This window comes from Vollenhovia emeryi, unplaced genomic scaffold, assembly GCF_000949405.1.
Source record: "Vollenhovia emeryi isolate VEMERY1.0 unplaced genomic scaffold, V.emery_V1.0 DF939214.1, whole genome shotgun sequence".
Lineage (NCBI taxonomy): Eukaryota > Metazoa > Arthropoda > Insecta > Hymenoptera > Formicidae > Vollenhovia > Vollenhovia emeryi.
The window spans coordinates 194,220-201,536 of record NW_011967152.1 but is presented as its reverse complement, the minus strand read 5'-3'; the positions used below and the strand labels follow the sequence as shown (position 1 = coordinate 201,536).

At 41.7% G+C, this 7,317-nt stretch overlaps 1 protein-coding gene across 4 annotated transcripts in view; it reads left to right on the top strand.

The window, feature by feature from the left end:
* Window positions 1–7,317, top strand: part of LOC105561026 (cyclin-dependent kinase 4-like) — a 19,827-nt gene that overhangs the window by 2,231 nt on the left and 10,279 nt on the right. The window contains exon 1 of one of the 4 annotated variants that reach the window (XM_012010646.1): window positions 1,174–1,628. The exons of 1 other annotated variant lie outside the window; for it this stretch is intronic. The gene's annotated coding sequence lies outside the window, so the exon portion shown is untranslated. Of the gene's footprint in view, window positions 1–1,173; window positions 1,629–3,625; window positions 3,734–7,317 lie in introns of those variants that run through there. 2 more of the 4 variants (XM_012010649.1, XM_012010647.1) reach the window with 2 other exon arrangements.

Genomic DNA, 7,317 nt, shown 5'->3' with positions numbered 1-7,317 from the left:
GCAGGGTGTTTACTACCCGGAAAAACCTGGAATTCTCAGGAAATTCTTTTTGTCTAGGAAGTTGGTGAATTATCAGGGAATTTTTGTTGGCATTGTCTCTTCATTTTGTACAATACTTCGCGAGCAATCGAAAGTTAGCTGAAAGACTAAGTTGGTAACAAAGTAAAAACTGATAAATCTGTTTAAGGAGCGATAACTAATGCTCTAAGCATCATTCTAGCTTTAAATTTTATTTTCTTGCATTTCTTCGAAATAAGAAACCGAAATTTTTAATAATATACAAAAAGTCTGTTTTGTAGAGACCGTTTTTCTTATTTGAAGATTTTTATAAATTTTAATTTTCTTCTCATTGTGTGAATAAGATACACACTGTGAATGAGATAAGAATTCTACACGGAGAGAACTGTTTCTTAAAATTTATCCTGATAATCGTGGAACAGCATGGCATTTCGAAGAATTTTATGAGAGTTTTGTGAAATTTTACCATATATTTTACTAGCAGAATGTGTGGTAAAATTTCGAAGAACTCTCATAAAATTCTTTGAAATGCCATCGTTGTCCCACGATTACACGATTTTCAGGATACATTTTAAAAGAAATTTCTCTCCGTATATACAATAATTACATTTATTTAAAATTTGCATCGTAAATTATTATAACTTTGCCTGGAAGTTTCAATGAAAATACTTGAAAAATCTCAGAAAATTTTTTTTTCTTTTTGAAACGAGTAGACTTACTGATAAAAATTACAAGCGATTTTCTCTTATTTAAAAGTAATATCGAACTTGAATACACGTTATTATCCCCATCCGGGAACGGAGACCGAATTATTTATTTAAACGACCAGTAATCCGTGCAATATAAGTAATCGTACTCCATAGTGTAGTTGCAACCGTAATACAGAGTCCATCTCGTATAAACTACAAATTATTCATTACATAAGTTGCGTGTCTCGGGAGACATTAGATAGTATGTACATTAGATACAGTCACTAGCAAGTCCATGTTAAGCATTGCCGAATTCCCCGGCCTCGGCAATTCCTCGACATTCCTCGGCAAAACGATACTGAGATATTCGGCAGTCATTTGACAAATGGTTCGCTAACCGGAACGTTTAAAATCCACATTTTCACGGACGAGGGTCGCAAACTGCAGTTTTCCTAGAAGAGCATCCGACAGCACCCAAGCTTGGACATCGTCCAAGAACCGTGCTCTAAACTTGCAGCGAGTGACGTGTTACTCCAGGATAACTAATCGCTGTGAATCACATTCCTCTACCGTGGGCAGGTAGTACGCGCTGAAACGTCATGCATTTCCGCGAACGTATCACTGGGAAATCATAATCTCGCTCCGTTCATATAAACTCCGCGGCGTATCGCGTGCCCGGCCATTCAGTAACTCGAACAAGCCACCGTATGTATCGGCGTGCGTCTCGTCCATCCGAAACACGATTCACGGGAGCCTGGGCTCCTCGGAACAGAACGGAACGCCCTCCCTTTCTCTCCAGTGCCTCGACGCAAACTAGGGTTCCGCGAGATGACGAAAAATTACACGTTCTCCGCCGCCTGTAAAGCCTATTTAAACGACGCGCCGTCCGCTTTAGGGATCACTTACTGCGGCCATAAATATGTAAGTACACACGGGCGAATATCGACTCTGTTTGCTCTTCAGTATTACGAGTTTGTTTTCTCTTTCTCTTCTCTGTCAGTGGTGTTTTTTTTTCTTATTTAAAACACAACGTCAGGAAAATACAACATTAAGGGCAGGTTGTTCCAACCTCTTGGTAAGTTAACTAATAGTTAAATTACATGTATTTGTCTTTGTTTTTCCTTTAAAAAAAGATAGACATGTAATTTAATTATGAGTTAGTTCACCCAAAAGGTTGGAAAAACGGCCCTGAGTAGGAAAGCTGGATTATATCGGGAGGAGAATTTTACATGCAGAAGCTTATTAATGTTCATAAGTTTTGAGAAATATTTTGTTTCGGTGTTAATTTACATCGGAACATTTAGATGGAAGTCCTCTATTACGAGATAGGTTTTGTAATATGAGATAGCACGTTTTCAATATCCAAATTGATTCACAAATCTTTTTTCGCAACGATTACACGATCAAACAATGAATTTTCCACTAAACAGATTTTGCTCCAAGGGCAATAAATTCATGGTGGAATCAACTGATGATACCCATTCATTTAACAGAAACCCCGCTATCCCATATTAGGGTCCTATCCCATAATAGAGACTTTCCTCTACATATAAATTCTGTACAGATCAAAAGCGATGACGGCTTTTTAATTGCTTTTATATATATGTATATTATACCATTAATTTTACCGCTTATACATTTATTACATATACCTATGTATATAATAATATGTACAAGCGATCACTGTTAGGCAAATGAAAGTAGACCGTATCGATTGTGCACAGACTTGGAGCGTTTCCTGCACAGTGTGCATTTTCAACGTACAATGTCACTGACGTAACAGACGCCACGAATCACCGGTTAGATTCGGCGCCTATAATTTACCGCGAAAGACTGAAAATATCGTCTATATCTATCGATGGCACGAGTCCGCATTCTCTCGCGAAAGGCGTACGTCTATAAATAGCGCCATGTGTCAACACAATTCCTCGTGTAATTCAAGGGTACGGAGATGTACCAACACCCAGACACACCGATCTCGAGTTGGCCTGACATTAAACCCCAATTCTCTCTGGTCATTTAAACGGAGATACCGAGAGACGTAGGATCTGCCACTTTCCAACGTATCAGTAACAATTACATAAATACTCCAATAGTGTCAAAGTACAATAGTCTGCGTAGCGATCGTTGAACGAGTACAGCACTGCTGAACATTTCATTCAACTCAATTGGGATCAGGGTTTAGGACTGTGATACCAACGCAAAACTGTGGCCGCTCCAAGCGCATGGATTTTCTAAGTTATCTTCCAAGGTATCCCCTCTTCCCTATCCCTTTTTCGAAGCAACGGAGTGCGTTTGCTCTCCGGTAATCCGATCGTGGCTCGAGCTGGAAAATGGGACACGGCAGCTGCAGAGGAGAGGGAGGGAGGGAGGGAGGGAGGGAGAGAGAGGGAGAGAGAGAGAGAGTGAGGGAGGGGGGTGCAGCAGCGTTCGCATAGAACGGCAGCCGACGAACAATCCCTTCGTAAACCGGCCAACCCGCTCGAGGGCCCGGCGTCAACTGATCGGATCCGTTGAGGCCTGAGGCCGGCGTGACGAGCCTCGGACGGTCTCGGTTGTTCTACGGCCTGACCCACAGCTCGGCCTGTGTCGGGTCCCATGCCGCCTCGACGCCGGATGCAGCCTGACGATTCGTCGGCCGCGCGCCGGCCGCGGTTGTGAGACTCGTGAGTGGCGAGCGCGCGTGGACGTGTCGCCTCCTGTGTGCGGCTCATAACGCCGTTGTGTCTCGCGCGAGTGCTTACGAGCGAGTGCGTACGCCGGGGCATTCGTTAATACCGTTTCCGGCGCGCGCCGGGGCCGTGCGTGCAGTTTCGGTTGTGTTGTGTTGCGTGTCTCGCGCGCGGCGTCCGTCCGTCCGTCCACCCGTCCGTCCGTGCACTCTATCTCTGCGTACGCTCATTATAATCGTCATCTTTTTCTTCCTCATCTTCACCGTCATCTTCATTTTTGTGTGCACGCAGCGTCGCGGTTTCCGCTGTTTCGCTCCTCTCGCGGGAGGTCAGCACCTCAGCATCGGTAGGTAGGTAAGTGCGGAATGTGGGACTCGGGGTTGCTGCCGCGCTGGAACGTGGAAGATGCCGGTTCCCCGAAAGAAAGAGAGAGAGAAAGGGAGACGTTGGAGTCCCCCGTTGCCTCTCGAAAGGAGAGCTCGCGGTAAAATATGAGCGGCCGGTTTCGGTAGTTTTCTTCTCTTTGCGTCGGCGGCGGAGCCAACGCGGGGGATCCACCGCGTGTCTCGCGTGCGAAGCCGCCGGTATCGGAATTCGCGTAACGATTGGACGGGACGAGTTCGTGGCGAGTGCTCGCCAATCGCTTCTACGCGGGGCTCCGCTGAAAAATCGCGCGTGAGAGAGCAATTTTAAATGGACCCTCGCGCCGACGAGCCGAGATCCCGGGAAGGTCGAAGACAACCGAATCGCGAGTAGACTTCTTATCTGATCGAGGGCCGCGATTCAAATCGCCAACTTGGGTAATGAGGACTTTAACGCGTGGATAATCCGGTCTTTCGCGAGTGAAGAAAATCAAAAGCACCGGAATGTTGGTTGTCTTCTTTTTTTTTGGTAAACAACAATACGGGGATATTTAGGCACCGATGATATCTTCGATATCTAAATCATACAAATTTCACTCTGGCTGAGGTAATGTTTTTCGCAATAAGATTTCTTTACAGCGACGAGAGGGGGAAATGTTTCCGCTTTGATATCTAAATCTTATAGATTTTACTCTGCCTGAGGTAATGTTTTTTCGCAATAAGATTTCTTTACAGCGACGAGAGGAAGGGGGGGGGGTTGTATGTTGAATGCTAGTAGGCATAAAAATAATTAAAATCGATTAAAAATGTGTGAATGTGCCGACGATGGTATTCCACCTGACAAAACTGTTACATGGCCGAAAGTAACGGCGCGCAGGACGGGTTGGAAAACGGTATATGAATTCACGCATTATATATGTAAAACCATTGGCTACCTACATCTTGCTCATATTGGCCGTCTTATTTCCTATTGATTTATATCGAGACTGGTCCTGATTATTTTCTCGTGCGTTTCTCATCGAGTATGAAGCCTAATCTACAATGCGTTCTTTGCGTCTAGAAACATTCTGCTTTGTAGTGAATAAATACGTTTAGAAAATTTGGCGCAAGTGGATAAATTGTATTATACGCTGTACAATCGTACGTTGTCGGCAAAGTTTTTAAGCGTCTCGATTTGTTTCTATAAAATAGAATGTTTCTAGATGCAGAGGGCACATTGTAGATTAGACTTAAAGAACCGACGCGTATTCTCGTAACACTCGTATTAAATCGAGCGCGTGTTGTTACTTTGCTTCGTTGCGCGTCAGCCACATACGCACAGTTTTCGAAAACGTGGCGAGGGAATACCCAGAGTCCAAAGTCTAATCTAGGGTGTGTGTTTTGCGATTAGAAGTATTCTATTTTGTCTAAAAATTGTTTGGCAATATACGATTGTACAGTGTATAATTTATCAGCGAGTACAAAGCTTTGAAATTGGTCGGCTGTAAAATAGAGTGTTTTGAAACGCAGAGAGCATATTGTGGACTAGGCTTAAAAAATAATTCCTGCTTCTCTCACTCTTCACGCAAGACGTACCGTCTTTATTTATCACTGTATTGCGTAATACTCATCGTGAGAAATGCACTTCAACGGGATTACGGATAGCATATCTATGAAACGCAAGACGAGTGTATGGAATGCCTCAGCGTGTGTGAAGATAAGACAAGAAGCGACAGCCTGACGACGGGGTTGATTTGCCCTACTGCTGCCGCCATTGTGCGTACCTCTTGTTTACGAACGGTGTGCGTAGAGAACGCGTAGAAAAATCACGTGACAATCGTTAATTAACACGGAACAGCCTCGGGAGGCTGGATTCGGCGTTTCATCGCGTAGATAAACATTTTATACATTTTTATCGCCCGACAGGCAACAAGCAGAGAAACACAGTATCTCGGGAATTGGCATAATAATGAAAAAAGTGATAAATCATTTTAAAAAATTAATCGACGCGGATGCTCAAACGTTGAAATAACTCGTATTTTATTTCCCCCTGTATCTTGTATCATTGACACGCGCAAGTTACTCGAGCAGCGAAACGCGTTTAGCATAGACGATAATTCTGTTAGCTTATTCCTCAAATGAATAATTTATGCTGAACAGTATTCCGAGAAAACCGCAGCATATATCGCATTCATGTTCATACAAATCTACAGTTCTGACACATAAGTGCAGTGCTTGCAGTTCTGTGGCGTCTGAGAAATATGATGATTCTCCCACGATAAGACGTCACTGAACTTGCACATTTGTAGATAACCTGTATATTTATATCAACTTTACGGACAACGGTCAATAATTACAAAATTGTTCACAGCGAAATAATTATTATCTACAAATTTCCTTCGCTTGCATTAAACTGAACAAGCAGCTCAAAAGGAAAAAACACACTTTATTTTAAGTGATACAAATCCAATTTCAAATCCCTTTTAGGTTTCGGCATGAAACGACATTTTATGACATTATCGTACCTATGGCGTTTTAACAGTAAGTTTTTTGTATTTATATCATTTATATCTTTAATAACGTTTCCGTTATGTTTGTGTATAGAGTAATTGTAACTTGATAAGAACCACCGGATGGTCGAAACGTAGTGAACTTTATAATAACCTTTCTGCCAGTTTTGCTCGAAGAAATTTGCTTTATTTGCAAATCCAATTTTTTCAAGTTATAAATTTCGAAAGAATAATAAAATTAAATTTTGTGTAAAATATTCATAAACATTTAAATATTTATATACAAATAAATAGAAAATTAATCAATATATTGTATAGGAGAATATATTTGTTATAAGAAAAATTTATTGCTATTAAAAAAATTCATTGAAAAAAAAAATAATTTCTTTGCAAAGTGAAACCTTCTGTAGTTGTTTAAATTATTAACGTTTTTTATATACACGCACAAATTATTTCTTTAAAAGAAATATTAATTTTAAATATCAAAATTATTAACAGATATACCTTTTTCTACGATCACATTCAGCTTCCTGATGCCATCAAAGCGATATGCGATACTGAGTGTGCGTACGCTCCTAGTTTCATACAAGTCGCTTACACTCGACTTTTCGTTCTAGAAATAGAAATGAATGAGAGCGTTGAGCAGGTGTTTGTTGTGTGAAAGACCTGAGTATACATAGTAGTGTCAATCCCGCGGATAATCTGGAACCAGCGACGCCTTGTTTGCTCGATTCGGTAGTCTAGCGTAGCAAACGAGAGCCCGGAATATCGTTGTCAAAGATTCAGTATATTTTTTCAACGCTTTTAATTGAATAGGACCGACGCGGTGCCCGTAAATTATTCGAGTTCCTAATTAGGCCGTCACTGCGTTCCTCCGCAGGAAAGTTTTTCCCGCACGAAGAACGAAGGCTTTCTTTGTCGATTGCCTTATCGAATGCTAATTGTTCACATTCGAGTAACATTCCATTCGCTTTTCAATTTCAACAAAATAACACTTCCTCTTTCCGCGATACTTTCTGATATTCTCTGTCCATGAACAATTAGAAGTTGATGCAAACGCGATCGCCCATCAATTCTTCATCACTCT